The following is a 20,467-nucleotide window of genomic DNA, read 5'->3' on the forward strand; positions in this document are numbered from 1 at the left end:
TGGGATTGATCTTTTTTAAGCAGTTCACTGCTACATAATCTATGCCATAATTTGCTTCAGTTTTCCAATCCATTTGTTTGGATAGATAAAAACAAACAAAGTATATTTGATTTTAAAGCAAATCTACTGTTAAGCAAACAAAACCATAGGAGATAGGTGGAAAGAAATCCTTGTAAAAACTTTCCTAAACTCAATTTCATTGCAATGAATTAAAAATTAACCCCTAAAATAGACCTTTATTATGATCTACCTAGGCAATCAAAAAAGCATTTATTGAATGCCTAATAGGTATCAGTATAAGGAGCAGCAGGTTAATTAGGTGAGAGGGGCTTTAAAGGCCAATGCTTTTTGAACAGCTAGTCCACCAGGATACCTCCAGCAAGTTTCCCTTGGCTAAACTTCTAACCTGAGATTACAATAAGATCATAGAATCTAGACCCTAATGTCCAATGCCTCCATTTTTTAAATTTGGTTAATTGTGTAGGAAAAATACTCTGAGGACAATTATTATATCAGTGGTTGAAAAGGGGAAGGGGCACAGAACAGGCACCTCAAGATTTGGGGTACTAGAGGTTACAGAGGACCTTCTCCCCTAAAAAATCCTTACTCCCTTCAGGGTCCCCTCACCCTTACAAAGATAATCTGTGTTTATTTACTAAAGATGAATTTAATAGCAAGTTTATATTGGGAAGGTATGAGGGTAGAGGATTTCCCTATACTTTGCCACAGATTGGGTTTGAGTCTCTCTCAGGTTTTGAGCTGAGGCCAGGCCTCATAGACTGGTGGAGGGTTTCTTTAATTCCTGTCTATGCTATATCTGTGCTCGCTTTCTTAAGGTCAAAGTCTTAGCAGTAGACAGCAAGAGGGAAAAAAAGATTCTGACCTTCAGAGCTGGTTGGGCCTGTCTCTTTGGGCTAGCATCCTAAAGATCGGCCTTACAGTTCAAACCATTCCCCTTAAATTCTTTTGTTTGATGACATGATCACAGGAATCCAGGTAGAGCACACAGCTGGGAAAAATCCAGTAATAGAGGTACTTCTCTCCTAAGACAGGGAGAGAGTGTTCCTTCCAGTCAGATGGTCAGGAAAGAAAAAAACCACTTGAGAGCAACTGTCACTCTCCAAGTTGCCCCTCTCCCCCTCCAACTACCTTTTCTATCAATATCTTCATTCCAACATTTCAACTGCTCTCTGCTCTACCTCAGTGGCAGAAATGCCAAAACATGATTCAGTTTTCCTTTCCACAATTGAGACCCAGAGCAGTTCAATGACTTGTACATTTATCAAGATAAGTGAAGTTGGAAGTCATCATTTAACCCTCATAGAAGAATGAGCAACCAACCAACAAGCATTTATTAAGCACCTACTTTGTGCCAGATAGTATGCTCCATTGGCACTTAGGTTACAAATACAAAGAATAAAACAATCCCTCTTCATAAGGACCTTGCATTCTATCAGCAGAAACAAGTACATATATAAGTATATTGCAAATAACTTTGAAGATAATAAATATGGATTAATATTAAATACAAGTTAGGTGGTGAAGAAAGGCATTAACAGTTTCAGAGCATTGAGAGTATTAAGGAAAGTTCCATTTCAGAGATGCTGGAACTGCCTTTTGAAAAAAGAGGAAGATTCTAAGAGGCACAGGTGGGGAGAAAGTACATTTATGGCCTGGATAATGATCAGTGCAAAGGCACAGAGAAGAAAATGGCAAGATGACATTCTCTTCATCATCTGTGAAGGACAAAGAGAAGGCCAAAGAAGAGAAAGACAAAGAGATGGAAATGAGAAAGTGGAAGTCTTATCTATAGAGGTTGGGAGGATAGGCTGTACTTAGACTGTAATAGGCTTTAAAAGCTAGATGGTGCTTATATTTTGAATTGAAAGCAATGGATTTACAATATAAGTTGCTGACAAGGAAAGAACGATTCAGATTAGAATATGTAATAACATAAAATAAACTACATAATGTCACTGAGGACAAAAAATAATCAGCTTGATTTGAATATGATTCCTCTGTCTTAAAATCAAAATCTTTTTACCACCCTGAGTAGGTCACTGAGCAGCCCCTTAGACAAATTTGAGACAAACTTTGAAGGTAGAGAGAATAAAAGGGGAGGATATCTCCAAGAAGAAGGCAGAAGAGGTGATAGATTAAAACCTAGGAAAAGAAAGTTGGGAGAGGCCCAAGTTTACCTATAAGGCTGGTGTCTTTTGTGCAGTCATCTTTGTAGACCCAGGACTTATCTCATTAGCAATCTGGCTGCTGACCCTGCCCAACCTTATAGAATTCAATAGCACAAATCAGTTAGTCACCATTGTTATCCATTATTAAAGAAATACAAATAAGAAAATCATAGAATTCCAGAATCCCAGATTTGAAACAGGTTTGTGAGAACAGCTATTATAACTATCACCCAAAACATAAATCTGTTAATAAGATCTCCGTTTAAGTGGTCTTTTAGACTCTACTTGAGGACCTCCAATCATGAATTCATTCATTATCTCCTGAAGTAGTCTATTCTACTTTCAGTGAATTGTTAGCAAGTTTTCCTTACTTTGAATTGAAAATTTCCTCCCCCAATTTTCTTACTTTGGCCTCAATTCTTTTCTCAAAGACCAAACAAACCATTCAATCCCTTTCCAAAATTACAAACTCTGTCACATATTTGAAACAAACTATTGTGTCTCCTTTAAGCCTTCTTTTCCCCTTAGCCTCCTTTGTTGGCTTATTATATAGTCTGTGCTCTCTATTTGTGAAGATTCTCCAAATTGGCATAGGTCTTCTCTTTTTCCATATACTTTCTGTGTTTTTCTCTGTCTCTATCTCTCTCTGTATCTGTACTTCTCTATCTCTTGGCATATCAGTTCCCACTAATTTAATTTTCTTATTTATTCAGATGATTCATAGATCTATCTTTATATACATTTCTGCTCTTTCCTCTGAACCTTTGTCCTGTATTGTCAACTGCCTATTGGATATTTTAAATTGTATCACTGAAGTACTTCTAATATGCATTATGTCTAAGACAAAATCCATGGTCTTTCCTCAAAAATCCTTCCTTCAGAACTTGTCTATTTCTGTTTAAGGTACTACCATTTTTTCAGTCTCCCAAATTTATAAACTCAATATTATTCTTCTCACTATCCCTTAGTCCATATATCCAATCAGTTGTCAAATCTTCCTATTTCTACCTCCATAGTTCTCTTCTCTAAGCCCTTTTCTACTCAGACTCCTTTTTCTATATACCTGGTAGCACATCACTGCCCCTCCCCAGGTTATTATACTCTTCTAATTGACCTACCTACCTTTAAATCTCTCTTGACTCCAGTGAATCCTCCAAACTGTTACCAAACTAATTTTGCTTATGTGCAGGTATGACCATGCCATTTTCCTATTCAATCAATTCCAATGGCTCCATGTTGTCTCCAAATGTAAATTATTCTTTTTAACTTTGAAAGCCCTATATAACCATACCCCAACTTATTTTTCCCGACTCACTGGACATTCATTTCCCTTACCACATGCTATGGACAAGCCAAATTGGTCTTTTCTCTGTTCCTCATAAATGATACTCCATCTCCCAATTCTGTACCTTTCTATTTTTTCCAAACCCTTAACTTCCACCTTAGAATCAATACTATGTATTGGTTCTAAGGCAGAAGAGTAGTAAGGGCTAAACATTGGGGGTTAAGTGACTTACCCAGGGTCACACAGCTATCTGTACCTTTCTATTGACCACCATTCAGGTCGAGGATTCACTCCCTCCTTCTATATGTCTTATGCATTCCCTCTCTTCCTTCAAGAGGCAGCTTAAGCATCTCTTATATAAAGGCTTTCCTTATTCCAACTACTAGCACCTTCTATCTAAATTTACCTTATAATTTCTATTTAGCTATTTTGTATTATTTATCTTAATATTTATTTGGAATATGTACTTATTTGGAATGTATTTGTTTTTGCTACTAGAATGTAAATTCTTTGCTATTAGAAATTTTCTTTTTTGTGTTTATAGCTTCAGGACCTAGAACATTGTCTGGCATATAGTAGGTGCTTAATAAATACTTGTTCATTAAGTGCCCAGAATTGACACAATTCCCAGCTCTGTTCTGATGAGGACATGTTAAAAAGTTCTATATTCACTTCCTTATTTCAAAAATTTACATGAAGCCCATTATCTAAAATTTGACCAATATCCTACAAATAGACTAGATTTCATTCAAGTTCTTAACTCAGACCAAGAATAATTTAAGTTTTAATTCAATTAGCTATTTTGAATCTACTTCTCAATTGTTAGTTAATATAGCAACTTTATCCTTAAATGAGATAAAAATATAACAGATAAAGCATAAATTTCCTAAAATAATTTTACTTAGTTTATTTTTTATAATTATACAGAAGCTTCAAACTTAGATTAGGGTTTCTAGGAAGATCTCCCATTTCTTTCTTGCTCTGGTTAGTTGGATTTAGTGTTTCCATTAAGGTACTACATGCAGCTAATATGAAATTTAGAACTTACCGAGGAATACTATTATGATAGCGGAAGCATAGTCAAGGCCATGTGTCTGAGTGAGAATTCTTTTTAAAGACATTAACCTCTTCAGTGGATTCTCCCCTTGTTCACCGACCTACCCCACCCACAAAAAAAAAAAGAAAGAAAATCCCACACCATCTAAAATAACTTGTTTTCAGTGCAGCTACCAAGTTCCATTGCTATCATTGTGAAAGATTTGAAAGAGGAAAGACAGATGCTTCAGGCAAGCCAGTGAGCTGCCTGAGGCTTGAGATTATGAGAGAGGAAGCCCTCAGGAACTGGACACAAGGAGCAGTTAGGATGGCTGATATGGAAGAAATTAAAAGTGTCTGATAAAGAGTTTTGTTCCCAACCAATCTTGTCAAATGTTCAATTTAACATCAAAGTCAGAGGAGTTATGTTGTCATGTTATATCTAGAGGGAATGAGAATATGGAGGTGTTTGATTGTAAGCCAAAGAAAGTGATATGGTCACATTAAACATGAAGGAAACCTTCACAGACAGACTCTAATACCTAGTGGCAAACCATCATATAGGGAAGGATCCAGAATATACAAAGAAAGTCAAAGCCACCATAAAGACCCTTTGAGTTGGAAACTGTTGGCAAACAGTGATCATTTTGAACTGTAACATTATTAGGGAGGCAGAGAGATGGAAATAAAATAGTTCTTGCTTCCCTTGGCACCATTAGGACACAGAGTTCTCTCCTCCTGGAGGCACTTTATACATTATGCAAGTGCTCACAGCTGCCCAAGAACATCAAAGTCAGAAGCATGTTTAGTCACCAGCTCAACTTTACAAAGAGACACATCTTGAAAACCATAGAAAAGTGGTACCTCAATGTGAAGAGGTTAGAAAAGGGCTGCCATAAACTTTCTTCTGAGGCATCTTAAGTAGATGTTTACAATGAATTACATCACAGGTGTCTCATATCCTTCATTTGCTCTAGTCAGGTACCATTGCCTCACAAGGTAGGTAATAAACTGAGCCAGAGACACTAAGATGAAGGACAAAGATGTAGTAACAACACAATTCAGTAATTCAATTCAGTGGGCATTTATCGCAAACCTACTCTCAGCAAAACTATCTGAAAAAGTATTCTGTAGAAAGAATATAAAAATGAAGGCAGACATAGTCCCTACCTTCAATAACCCTGGTGTTACACAGCCTCCTCAGCTCAGCCATTTAAAAAAAATCCTCCTTAACAAATGACCCTTTTTTATATTTTTATGGGATGAGTTGTGATTGTTCCTTCCTTTCTTTATTTGAGTAGTTTACGCAAGGAAGTCATGAGAGGTATCATTCTTTTCAAAATGGTTGGACGGAAATTAAGCTTTCCAAACAGTCATTGGGTTGAGTAGAAATCAATTTCTATCATAAATACAATCAGACCTTCTCCATCAAATGACTTTATCAAACATAGCTTGGAATACTGATAAATATTGCCTTATAAGCTCATAAAAAGCCTTAGATTCTAGAAAAAAAGACACATTACCAAAAGCAGGTAACCTGAGGTGACTTGGGGCAATATGTGGATCTATTTATTTTTTTTTTACATGGGAGTTTACTTGTGATAGATTTGCATGTTTGTATTGAGCTAGTTTCCCCAATACTCCTTATTTTTGGCAAATTCCCAGAGTTGTATATTTTGGGAAGTACTATTTCCAAACATACTCTTAACCAATGCCTAGAAGATACTCAGAACACTGATGCGAAACAGTTTGGGGGTACAAAAACACTTGATAAGAATGCTTGACTTAGAATCAGGAATGGCTGAGTTAAAATCCCATCTCATCCATTTTCTAGCTGTACAATCCTCAATGAATCACTTGACCTCTTTTGACTTTCTAAAAATGCTAGTTCTCACAAATACACACACACATATACACATACACATAGAGAAATACAATATACTTTGGAATTATCTAGTATTATTATGATGTTCTAATCAAAGGAGTTTGATTTTATGGTAAGAAGTGGTAAGACCCACATTATTTTGATACATCATGTATTTGAATGAAACAAGAGAAAAATTAAACCAAAACCTTCAATGTCTCCTATAAAATTTAGGGAATTTTTGCAATACTTAGCATAGAAAGATATAGTGAACAAAAGTGTTTTTTCTTGGCTTGGGAGGCATTATAATTAAAATTAATGTTGGAAACATATTAAATTTTTAATTATTTATTTGTAAAAGAGAGAAATAATGAACAGTCTACCTAGAAGGTCTCCAAGTTTAGTCCAGTCCTTTGACTCCAAGTCTCCTCACTGCCTCAGTTCCAAGCCATGATTTTCTGAGGTAAGGTAGGAAAAGATTGTAAAATTAGGAGGAATGGGACTGCTGGGCTGAGAGAAAACTGGTTCCTCAAGGTAAAAAAATGACAGCGAAAGCCCCCGCACTTGTACTCAATGACCGCTATCTATAAGGTGAGTCTTCCTGGAATTGGGGTCTCCTAGATATTTAATTCACACAGAGATAATGTAAAGCTTCCCGAGCCCGCGAGAAGCCTCAAGGTAGGAAGATAGAAAAAGGATAGAAGTTCTGGATGCCGCGAAGGGCGTGAGGGAGCCAAGTTCGAGATGTCAAAAATGAGTCAGAGATCAGTTATTATTAATATCTTGGAGCCTCAGCCATGCCCCGATCAATGGACGTCACTGGAAGGCTATTTTCCGACCAGAGATCCCAATTTAACACTTCACCGGTCAGAGGATGATATAGCTCAACTAGGAGAATGAATAGAGAATGATAGGAAGAATTAGAGAAGCTAGGTATTAGCATTGGAAAAGAAAGAGACACCTGGCCGAAGGCCAGGACTCAGGTAGAGATAGAGAGGAGAGAGAAAGGTGGAAAGACAGTGTTGAGCAAACCTGTGAGATTGTCCAAGAAGAAGAAGGAGATGGCCACGGCTCCCTATTTAATCTCTTTGATACCATTGGATAATTGCAAATTATGACAAGGTGAAGGTGGAGTTTTTATCCTCAGGTGAGTGAGACAAAGGGAAGCAAGGTTTCGCGCCCTAACTCCAGCCACGCTGAGAACAGAGTTCATTGCCATGAGCAGAATGGCCATGTGCCCACACACAATCCTTGCCTCTTAATTTTACATATGGGCTGGACTGCTACATAATGTTGACTATTGACATCTTGGGCAACAGAACTATATGCAATTGACCAACCAGGACATAGAAATTTTACCAATTTGAACTCCCTTATCTTTACCTGCCAAGAAACCTTAGTGCCTCTCTATGTTGAATACTAGAGGGTAACCTATATCAAAAGGCACTACCCAACATAAGTTCTTAAAAGTCTATATCCAAATCCAGTCCATGATGCCAAAAGATTCCTCTGGAAGTTTATTTCTTATGGGATCTCTTCAGGGGCTATGAGTATAATTGAAATATGAGCTCAATCCTGTTTCTAAAAGTTCTTTTTTGCTATTATGGAATAACTGTACCTAGTGCTCCCACAATTAAAACTTTGCAGGCTACATCTTCTTAAATTACAATTTCTTTTCTTTTTAATCCTTACCTTCCATCCTAGAATCAAAACTATCTATTGATTCCAAGGCAGAAGAATAGTAAGGGCTAGGCAATTGGGGTTAAGTGACTTGCCCAGTGTCACACAGCTAGGAATTGTCTAACGTTACATTTGAACCTAAGGCCTCCCATCTCTAGACCTGGCTCTCAATCCACTAAGCTACAGAGCTTCCCCCAAATTATCATTTCAAAATTACCAGTATTAAGTCAAATCAAGGCAAGGCATAAGTAGTCCATTAAATTTCTGGGCCAAATACAAATCAAGAGCTTCATGAATTTCTGGAACCATTCAACTTTTAAATAATGTGTTATAACTTAATAGAACATATCAGTACAATTGATTAAGCTTGTTTTAAGAATTTATATTTAAGAAAATAAATTTTAATATATACCCAATCATAGCAACTTTTCAGGACCCCTTAATAAGTTTCCATTAGCATTCTTTTTTTCTATTCATTAACATACATGTACTCAGTTCTAATTTTTTTTCCCTTTTGTATTATTTTATAAAGATCTTTTCATATTTCTTTATATTCTCCATGCTTGTTGCTTGTCACTCCTAATTGCATTTCAGGATTCTATTATATTTATTTTGCCAACTCCTGCTGTTGGACAGCTCAATTGCTTCTGTTGTTTTGTCAATTACAAATATGTGGCTAAAATTTTTGAACAGGTAGCTCTTTTTTTGGCTGTTGCTGTTTCTTATGAGTTTTTTAGGGCACATCACTAACAAGGGATTGTTTAATTTTTGCCATGTTTTCTCTTCCACAAAAGACAACTACAATTGAGCTCCTTCATTGCTTACTAGGGAAACAATGATGGACTTATTAGCATGAAGATATTTTCTAAAATGTCAAATAGTTATTGACTACTGGGGTGTGCTAATGCTTAAAAATGGATATAAACCAATTCTTCTCATGCTTATTGCTTCACCTAATCCACTGGAGCTGAGCTGACCTACAAATGACAGATGACATTGAATATCACTAGTTCACTCTTCAGGAGCAATGTGGTCTACAGGATGGAATTGGACACTTTTGACAAAGTCATCTGTTATCTCGGGAGTAGTTTTATAGCTTTCTCTATGTGGGCTTAGCTATGTGGTTTGACTTTGCAGTTTATACTTATTTCTAGCTTTTGAGGGGATGTTTTTTTAAAGTGAAATCTTTGCCCTTAGTTACTTTATCACCTATGCAATGGTGGGAAGCTTTGTTCAATGCCTACGACTATATCTTTATCTGTAAAATAATGTGAAATTATCTCCAAATCTCAGAATGTTGTGACACCTCCAATGGAAATTTCTATGTTAGAAGGTTCACCTAGCCAGTCTTTCAAGTTGATTACTTCTCTAGGTCTCAATTTTTTTATATGTGAAATGATGAAGTTTGTCATTAAAAATGAGTTCACTACCATTGTGGAATAACCCAATGTAATAGACTTCTCTACTAGCAACAAAGCAATGAACCAGGATAATCCAGAGGGATTTATGAGAAAGAACGCTATCTATCCAGAGAAAGAACCGTGGGAATAGAAACACAGAAGGAAAACATATGAATTATCACTTGTATGATTTGTAGTTTTGGTTTTAAAAGATTGCTCTACTGCAAAAATGAATAATATGGAAATGGGTATCAAGCGATAACATTTGTTTAACCCAGTGGAATTGCTTGTCAACTCTGGGAGTGGGGAGGAAAGAGGGGAAGGAAAGAAAATTAATTATGTCAACATGGAAAAATACTTTACAAAATAAAAATATTTTTAAAAAACCAAGAAGCAAAAGATTAATGGCAAAAAAAGAAGAGTTCACTGCTGGGACTTAATTTTGGGATTAAATCATATGACTATATAGAATACCATATTAGCCTCTGATTTAAACTAAAGGTAGCCAATTATTTGAGAAATTACAATTTTAATTTCTGCAATCATTCTCCTATATTAGCCAAACAACATACAATGCCTATAACTATAGACATGAAAACAGTGGGTATATGCCATATCTGGTGGCCTGGAACTGATTCTGATATTTAAAATGCCATGTGGTACCTGCCAGTATACTCAGCACAAATCACCAACAGCACCTACTTTTCTGTGAGAATTTACAAAGAAGCTTTGATCAAGAATCTAGATTGGTTTACAGGGTCATTCATGGGATAAAAGTTTGTGCTCGTTGTGAATTCCTTCTTAAAAAGACAAACAAAAACCACAGGAGGTCTTTTTCATCTGATGATAATTGGTAGCAGGGGGGAAAAACAGACACAGAATGAATCTACCTAAAAGGGGAACCAAAATTACATTATAAAAAATGAAAAAAGGAGAGAGGTTACTGGAACAATATTGAAAATTTAAATGAAAAATTACAAAGTTTACATTTTATTTAACAATAATGCTAAAAATTTAAAATTGTTGCTAATTCTTATCATGGAAAAATAATGAATTATGGTTAGGAAGGCATAATTGTTTTGGCAATATTATATGATAGCATGATACAATGTCCTTCATTTCTCATTATACTTTTATAGCACAATCATAAAAAAGTCATTATTTCAAAAATATTAGAGGTATTCATCAATTTCCTCCTGAATTGACATTAATCTTTTAATGTACACAACATTCTCCTTTGAAACATATCTATAAATATATGTAGGAAAGGTGTAATGATGGACAAAGACAAAGTTCAATGGGTGATGTAAATAAGAACTAATTTTGTAAGTTGTCATTTTTTTAGTTAATATTTTCCCATTATAATGACTTTTGCTTCCCTGTTCAACCTTATAAAGAAGCAGCATATTATAGTGGATGGAGAGTTGGCTTTAAGAAATTTTATGTTCAAGCTCTGTCTGACACATCAATTAATAAGTGTTTTTTTAAAGTACTTACTTCCTGGCAGGCACTGTACAGTACTAAGTACTGAAGATAGAAAAAATAAAGATAGTCCTGGTCTTTAAAGATCATATATTCTAATGGGGGAATCAATATGCTCAGAAGTAGTAACATGGCCTTTAGAGAACTAAAAAGATGAAAGCCTAGGGTGGTTAAAAAAAAAGAGGTAATGAAAGGAAAAGGGGAAGACCTTTCAATTCCAAAGAAACATTTAATATTTTAGAAAGGGTCAGAGCTTGAATAGATTAATTGCTATGAAGACAAATGAATTTGCCTCCAAGCCACAGGAGGCATTCATATCTTTACCCTAACTAATTCATTTGTAAAAGACCCCAGCAGAGTTTGGGAAGTCTAAGTGGTTGAATTAGGTGTGCTAGAGCCTGTTTATACCAGCTTAGGAGAGCTTGTTGTTAAATTTTCAGTGTGAACATTTACATCTTTGAAATCTGCAAATTTAAAAATTTTTAAAAATCAGTACTTGATTTGTAGTTGTTATTGTTGTTGTTGTTTGTCCTTTGTTTTTGAGGAGTAATAAGAATTCCATGGGGTGATATATTGACTTGAACCTAAATTAGATTTTAGTGAGGCAGAATTGTACAAAGTTGTCAGCTTCACTCACTTTTGTCAAAGTCCAGTGGCAAGACCAAAGTGATCAATGGCAATGGCCCAAGGGGCAGTGAATGGTGGGCATCTTTGATGTCTGACTAAGCTCTAAGCACACCATAGCTCCTGCTTCAGCTGCCTTTATGGCCATTGGAACAAACTGTTCTCATCAGCCTGTCAACTTGAAATCTAGAGGCCAATTTAGGGTCCCCAGATTTCAAGTTAACAAGCCCATTCTACCAGAGAAGTCTTCATATGCATGGGGTAGACATCCACCTAAGTCACTGAAGAGCTTGAGGACTGTCAGTTACCCCTAACATAGTTTATCCTGCCTCCCCAGAGAGTTTCACTGGGTTGGACCTCCTAACATGCATGCTAGTTTCTTGGAGCCACAGATGAGAGTTGGGTAAAAGGTGGACACTAAAGAAGAAAAACAGGCCTGGAAAAAAAGGTCTTTGCAAGGCCTCATCCCAAGGAACTATTCCTCCTAGAACACACTTAATTGATTGTTTAGTTCCATGATGGTGAACCTATGACACATCTGTCAGCACTGACATGTATAGCCATTTTTGATGTCACATGGCCAGATGTGGGTTCAGTGCCCCTAGGGCATGAAGCCACCTGGGGAGCCTCATGCAGGTGCCCCAGCCTCTGGTGATGAGGGTGAGGGAAGGGGGGAAAGGCTGCTTCACATACTGGCCACAGGGGCAGGGACCAATAGCAGGCTGCACAAGCCAGGCAGCTGGGGCCTGTGGGGCTCCTGCAGGAGTGGGGAGGAGCCAAGCAGGAGCATGGGGGGTAGTCTGGAGGGCCTCAGAAGCTGTTCTCACAGTGCCCCAAGGCCAGCCAACTGGGGAGGGGAGGGACAGGTTGGGGCCAGGTCTATGGAAGACTGGGCAGGGTGCAGGACCACATGCAAAGGAGGAGTACCTGGAACTGATTACCAGACACTTTTAGCTCCCTGAAAAATATAGCAATGGCTTTACTCACATTTTTTCTGTCTTCCTACTTTTGTGAGACCTTCTTATCAGCATTAAATAATATCAAAACCAACAAAAGAAACGGATTGACAGATGAAGTTAATAGCACTTGGTTGGGCTTAAAGTGTACAAAATACCAGCCTTCAATTGAAGATTTAGCCAATGAAATTCAGCAACAAAAAAGTCACTAATAGGTAGGTTAGTTAAAGAATTCCCCCTCCCCCTCATTTATCTTAGTTCAGGGCACCCCACACAAGTTAAATAATATCAAGACCAAAAAAAGAAACCGACTGACAGATGAACAAAGAAGCGGGTAATTTAAATAATTAGTTTTTGTTTTATTAAATACAGTTATATATTACAATTATACATTTTTGTTATTTAAACTATAAATATCATGAAATTATTTTTTTTTCTCAAAGTGACACACCACCCGAGTTATGTTCATTTTTTTGGCAAATTTTGACACACCGAGCTCAAAAGGTTACCCATCACTGGTTTAGTTGATTACCAAATGAAGAAAATTTTAATAATTCAGATTAAACCACAAAGTGAGTCAATGCTTTTTTTTCCCCAGAGAATTAGTTATAAAGCATTTACTAGCACACCACTTTATCAAACAAAGGCTCTAAGAGAATAGAAAACAAGAGAATCCTGCCTCTACTAAGAGCCACTATCCTAGCTTTAAAAGTATGATAATACTCCAGATAAAAAGAACATAGTCACTAGCCAAAGAGTGACTGAATATGGTAAAAGACCACAGCTCCTGACTGGCCCAGGCTATCCAGTTGGTTGAGTTATCTAGCAGACAGCTTGTGCTCTGAATAGTTGTCAGGATCCCTACATCCTGCCCAGCCCAGTCTAACAGCATCTGCAAAGTTGGTCAAGGCACCTGCCTCATCCAGACTGATAATCATCTTTTACTCCAATATCTTATCTATCAAAATAATGTCAGATTTCCTATATCTTGCCATAAAATCAACTTCTACTGCTATCATGATTAAGATAACATAAAAATAAAGGACATACCTGGACTCCTGGAAATCAGGGTTCTTTGAAGTACTATAACATGCCAGGGGCAAGAGAAATTCCAAACTAAGCAATCATGTCCAGTGTCTAAGTAACCTGCTATACCTAGCCCAGTGAGGAGACAATTCAGCACTCTTTTATCCACTCTTGACCTATGCAGGCAAAATATGTGCCCTGTAAAGATGAACCCTCCCCAGTGGAGATGCTATGACTAATGGGGAAACAGCCCAGATGAGTAACAGAAGGACTTGTTCTTCACAGATACCATATCCTAGAGAGAATTTTGATAATACCCTCTAGAGAAGAAAAGGGATATCAAGTCCTGGAGCTATAAATTGCTTTGATCATGAGTCTTCCTTACACATGTGTTTAACTACTATTATACTTTAAGATTCTATTCATTCTTCTCCTCCAGCTCCAGAACTCTAAGTAGATTTGTGGGAGCACATATCCTTAGTTTTGGGGGAAATTCTTTGTAACTACTGTACTTGTTTTTCCAGCCTTTGCTAAAGAACCAAAGGAATCTACTGGCTGATTTTTAAGAGGAAGCATTCTGGTGGGAGTTTAAGAGAGTGTTAGGATAGCTACACATGGGATTAACCTCCAGAACCCTGAAAACTGTAGATGGGTTTCCGGGGACATAACATACTAGAATTAGAAGGGTGAACCCAGAAGGTATATTACCCATGTATAGATTCAGCCAGAGACTGGGCAATGAGTCTAGCCCTTATGTGAGGATAAGCTCTGCTGACACAATCCACGTGGATTTTGCTCTTCTAACTATATGTTGGAAGCAAATTTCTTCTTCCATTATGTCATTTTTTTAAACATCATCTCTCAGTGACTTGGAGGTCAAAGATTATTGAGTAAATTCAGCTATAGATAAACCCTCAGAGAAAGGAAGTTAAAGAATCAAGGAACCAGTGAGACAGGAAACTGATTCCACAGGCACTGCCCCACTGGATGGCCCAGGCAAATTAAGATACTATGGTTGATTCATGAGATGTGACTGTGAGAGTTAGTGGGTGTAGGAAAGAGCTTATAAGTGGAGACCAAGTGGTCTTTGGGGGCTTCTGGCTGGAGTGTGGAGAGCTGAAGGAACCCTTGTGGTAGTTTAACCAAGGGCCCAACATGGTGGCCAAGAGATTAGAAAGCTAAGTAACTCTCTACCTCTCTCCTATCTTTCCCTCTCTTTACTAGTACTACTACTTTAATTTAATAAAGTTATTAAGCTACTATTAGCCTCATAATTTTAATTATTACAGTTGAATAGGAATATCTTTGAATGTGTGGCTATAACTCAGGGCAGGGGTGGGGGTGAGGATTGAAAAGACATTAGGCAATTAGAACTTAACCCTTCTCTTAATTTGAATTCTTCCAGTCTGAAAGCATTCCAGAAAGAAAAGAGTTGCTACTGTAAGGGAAAAGGCCTCAGACCCTCCATCCAAAACCAACAAATATAACCCAGGAATATGGACTTCTATTCCTTATCTTGCTATTTGTGTGGTGGTTGTTTCTATTACTGCTTTAGGTGTAAAACTGGAGATGAAGACATGGGAATGGAGCCCAGGAAAAGATCTACAGGCCAATATTAATATGCCAAGAAGCAGCTTTCAGGACCCAATCCAAGAAGAGCTAAGATAGTGACTCATCCAAAAATAATGCTACATTTGGGATGGAATTTATGGGACCAATAAGAAGTAGAAACTGCATTAAATCTGCACATGCTCTCCACAGAACCCATGGAGGTATAGGGGGGGATGTGTTCCCCACCAGGTATTGGCAGGAAGGAGGAATGTTTTTACTTTTTGTTATATCTTCTTTTTTAAAAAAACAATGTTTTTCCAGATTACATGTCAATACAATTTCTTAATGCTTGTCTTCTGACATTTTGCTATCTGTGTTCTCACTTTTCCATTCCTCACCCCTCCTCTAGAAGGCAAGTAATGTGATATAGGTTGTACATATGTTATCATATAATACTTATTTCCCCATTCATCATGTTGTCAAAGAAGACACATAGTACTTATGCTAGACAAAAGTCATGGAGGAAATATAGCATCCTGTTAAATCTTCTAAGTAAATTCACTTTGTAAAAGCTAATTGAGGTTAATTAGTTAAATGGAAACCATGATTGGTTCCGTTTGAGTATAGTCATTGGCAGCTCATTGGGGAGAAACATTATGATGGGGTTTTAAGATGATAGCATTAGAGAATGATGCTTTATCCTCTGTATTATCCCTAGAACCCTGATGGAGAGAAATATTCTCAACTGGAGAGAGGCAGGGAAGAGGACTTAATTTATAAGATTTGTCAAATACAATACAAGTACTTAGAGATCCTCAATATTGATTTTAAAATTTTTAAATATTTTATAACTATTTCAATCAACTTAATTTCCTTCATAATCTTGTGTGTTGTGTGTTTTGTTATATTAATTTAAAAACATTATTCTAATATGGGGTCAGCAGGATTGTCAAAGTGGTCCATCCATGAACAGAAAATGATAAGAACCTGTCTTCAAAGGCAAGTTGCTAGCAGATGAGTTAATCAGGAACAGACTCCTGAAAAAGATAGCCTTTGGTCTACATCTTGGAAGGAAGCCAGAAATTCTGAACTTAAGAAGCAAATGGGCCTGGGATACAGCCAGTGCAAACATAGATGAAATATGAAGTATCATTTACATGCGACCCACCAAATAGTGTTACTAATATTATTATTAAAGTTTTAGTAGATTTGAACTTTAATAGTTTAAAAATAATGTAAGACTTTTAGGATACCCTGTATAGATTTTGGAGTCATCTGCTTAGAGAAGATGCTATGCCCATTGAAACTGATGAGATAACCAACAGAAAGAATAGACATAAAAGTCACATACTGGTTATGTGACACTAAACTAGTCACTTAACCTTTCAGTGTCCCAGTTAACTCTTTCATACTGCAAATTACAGAACCGTTTTTGAACTACATTCATAAAGGGAGTCTCTTCACCAAGAATTCTGCATACTGATAAAATCACACATCTAACAACAACAAAAAAAATCCAACTGAGAAACTGCAGGGGCCCTAATGATGAATTTGGATAATGAGGACCTTCTGTACTTCAACTCAAACTTACTGTATCATGATTTAGTGCTATTTAATTTGAATACATGGGTAGCTATTTATTCTTATTTCTGATGTGGTACTGCAATTACTTCATTTGACTTCAGGGAATTTGGAAACAGGAACTTCATATGAGTTGCTATCCTTGCCTTTCATTATTCTCAAGCAAAGGATCAAGTTTAAAAAAATGGCTGAAACCACTAAGGATACCCTGACTATTAGATAGACTGGTCAACAAATATTAGATTTCTCAACATGTTTTATTCTATATGTCCAACAATGTCAGTTCCCCTGAATTACTATTACTAATAAATTAAGGTCTCAAGCCATGTCTCTAAATTTCGATCCAGACTTAGCATAGCACTTACAAATTAAACAAAAATGTCTTCTAGCTTCTCTGTAGCTAGAAATAACTATTCATTTTTGTCCTGTTAGTCTTTTTTAGAATGTGTGGAATTAGAACAAAGTAGGTTACTGCCACTATAAGGTCATAGAGGCTATAAAGGGCCCAAAGTGTAGGCAGTTCTGTAAGGCATCACCATGTTGATTCACTGTGAAAGTGTTTCTCACATTATTTCTTATGAATAGCACACTATTAGAAGAATCTTCTTTTGTGCCATGTGTCATATATATATATATATATATATATATATATATACATATATTTGTTTTATTGGGGAAAAGAAGGGAATAAGAATTGATATAGCACCTAATAAGTGCCACTCTACACTTTTTACAAATATTATCTCATTTGATATTGAAATTGATATACTTGATTTTATTTCATTGCCATTTTCCTATACAATCCTTCTGCTCCTCACTCTCCAATTGAACCCTACCTTATAAAAAAAAAATATGTGAAGCCAAAAGAGACCATGTCTAATAGTGTTTGTGTAGACTTCTCTATCTCTACTGGAATGAGATTTTTTCACCACCTGTTTTTTAGAATTAAAATTGGTCATTATAGTTCATCAGGGTTTGACTGACTTGCATTGTTTTCATTTCCAATCATTGTAGTTATTTTGTGTATTTTTCTCTTGTGTCATTGATTTAACTAACTCCCGAGGACTCAAAATAGCTGCATAAAAAAATAATTTTATTTTTGTCACCACAATTGCTGAAATGACCTTACCTGATATATGTTTGCACACAGTCATATATATAATAAACATAGAGAAAGCCTCAGAAAGATGTTTCTAACTACTTGCTGATAGGATTATGTTAGCTAAGATGGGAGAGGTGGAATGTGGCACAGTATTAGAGCTTTTATTGCTCTTAAGTTCCTGTTTCTTTTTGTTCTCTTTGAGTTCTTGGGGTTATGTACACTGCAGTATTTTCTAGTTTGAGGCTAGATCCAGAGGGCAGTTTTCCCAGCAATAAACCACCATCATGTCAAAGACCTATTTGATATTAATACAAGAAGTATGATATACATCTTAAGTAATATACTTTTTCAGTGTAGAAATGGATTATTTGAACAATTCATATGTACATGGGCTGCTCAGAAGAAAACCAAAGCATCCTCTCTTCCTTGACATAAATGTAACATTTAGAGAGAAGTCAACCATACTACCCAAGGGCAGAAAGACTAAAAACAGCAGAATTAAACACAGCTGTGTCTCTGCTGCAGGCAGAAGCCTCCATCAGACCTGCTGGTATGAATAGCCATGACCAGAACTCCAAACCTTCTGCTCCGATGTTTCTCCTATTATTCTAACAAACAAGTAGTCACAACTCTTTGCCAGATGGAAAGTCACCATTTCACTGACACAACCAAAGGGCAGGATTGCCCCTTGCATTATGAAGATGTTGGCCCCTATAAAGCTGAGTGTGCATTAAAAAAGCAGCAACCCTATGTTTTAGAGCCTTTTGGAACCATTTGCTGGGCCAGTACCTTGTATCAGTCAGAAAATCTTCCTTGGGCTAAAATACTTAATAGAGGTGCCCCTGACTTTGATCCTGAAAAATTGCTTTCAAAAACATGACTTTCAAAGGTCATAGTGGTTCTTTTGACCTCAAACATTTGGACTTGGTGTAGTCAGAAGTCTTTTGATCCTAAGTAGCACCAGCACCCTATCAAGTGTTTTTGACATCCTAAGCAAATAAAAGAATTTTTCATAACCTGATTTCCTCCCAAACGCCCAACATCCTTTGGCTTACACCTCACACAAACTCCGGGAAAGCACATTCTTGTATCAGTTCCTATTGCACTCTGTCTGTCGAGTTTATTGTAGCTGACAACGGTCCCAGGATTGGAGAGACAGAGCTGCATGGGGCCTTCCTGTACATCTATTCTTTCGTTGGCTGTTAGGATTTGATTGTCCACTCGTTCATCGAAGGAGACAGGCAAATAAAATTTCTCACATATGGAGCTGAGAGTCTGCGCCCACTTTCGGCCTTCTGTCAAAGCCTAACCGCACTTGCATTCAATAGAGAGGAAATGTAGTTTGCCTGCTGGCTTGCTGGCTAATCAGGATGTTGCCTGGAGGCACTTTTCACAAGGACTAGAGCACAATTGCTGCAAAGCAGTGTATAGATACACCGGTGCTGGCTGACAGCTTGCTTCAAAATCCTGCAGCTTTTTCTCTTCGTTCTTTCTTTGTTTTGGGGTGTGGGGGTGGGTAGAGTGTGATGGAAGCTGCTTTCTTTTTTGTCAAGTAATCCTCTTGAAAATGATTCTCCAATACAAATTGGGTTTAATTCAAGGAGGGAGAAGTTTCTGGAGAGCCTTTTTGCTGAGAGAGCACAGTCTTTTGTTATTGCTGGGCAGCTCCTGGGAATCTAAAGGAAAATGCAGTAAGAGGGCCCTCCCAAACACCCCGCTCCGCTTGTGCCCAGTTCCTCACTCACCCCAGGGAGCAACGCCCAAGTGACTATTCACATTCATGTTTTGCCTCGCTAATGCAAATGAGCCCAAGAATTACTGGTGAGGGAATGTATTAAAAGAGAGCCTTCGTTCCCTCATTTTGTTTTTCTTTGCTTCCCTAGCCCAGTTCACAAGCCGCAGAGGACCGAGGGGTGCCTGAGAGAGAATTAAGACCTGCGGCCTCTTTCCATCCCCCACCCAATCTCCCGGCGGTGGAAAGCATTACGTCATAAAGTTGTCAAGGTAACTCTCCAGGATGACTCTGGAGTCCTTTGGGTCTCGACCGACTGAAGAAACAGCTAGAGGGCTGAGTCGCGCCGGGGAGCGCGTAGCCTAGTGCCTTGCCATAATGAGGAGCATAGGGTGTAAACCCCACCCAGAGAGGCGACATTCACAGCGCTGGGTAGTGCTGCTGGGCCATAGCCTAGGGAGAGAAGCAGGGAGATGGAACAGGGCTGACTGTTCCCCTGAGTGACGGGAATGAACTATCCCTGGCACCGCCAAACATGGCGAGTTCCGGAAGAGAGAATTTGCGGTCTTAACTCAGGGACTCTGAAAGAGATCATTCAGCTCACAGGGGGAAAGCTTTTGGTTCCAGCTGCCTCGGCCATGCTGGAATGTCGCCCACTATTAACTTTGCATAGACAGGCACGCTCTAGACTCTCCTGGGGTTTGCAGTCTAGACTTGGACACAAACATCACACCAAAGCACCACCCAATTTTCTTTTCCTTTTTTCTGCCCAATGACAGGGAGAGGTGGAAGGAAGAAGGAAAAAAAAACCAAAAACCCAAATGCCTGTTGCTTAAAACACCTCTCAAAAGAAAAAATTAAAAATAAAATCTCAATTTTTAAAAATGGAAGCAAGAGGAAACCCTATGGCAAAATAAATAAATAAAAATTAAGCTAAATAAAAGTCCTAATGGAATTAAA

The 20,467-nt window shown here is 37.6% G+C and overlaps 1 long non-coding RNA gene across 1 annotated transcript; it reads right to left on the bottom strand.

Moving 5' to 3' along the window:
- Positions 1–17,747: 17,747 nt before the first annotated feature.
- Positions 17,748–20,156, bottom strand: LOC130453815 (uncharacterized). Its single transcript, XR_008911387.1, has 2 exons — positions 19,763–20,156; positions 17,748–19,451 (listed from the first exon to the last, which is right to left on the bottom strand). It is a non-coding gene; the product is annotated as an uncharacterized LOC130453815 (long non-coding RNA).
- Positions 20,157–20,467: the final 311 nt, after the last annotated feature.

The sequence above is a fragment of the Monodelphis domestica genome, chromosome 4, assembly GCF_027887165.1.
Source record: "Monodelphis domestica isolate mMonDom1 chromosome 4, mMonDom1.pri, whole genome shotgun sequence".
Taxonomy (NCBI): Eukaryota; Metazoa; Chordata; class Mammalia; order Didelphimorphia; family Didelphidae; genus Monodelphis; species Monodelphis domestica.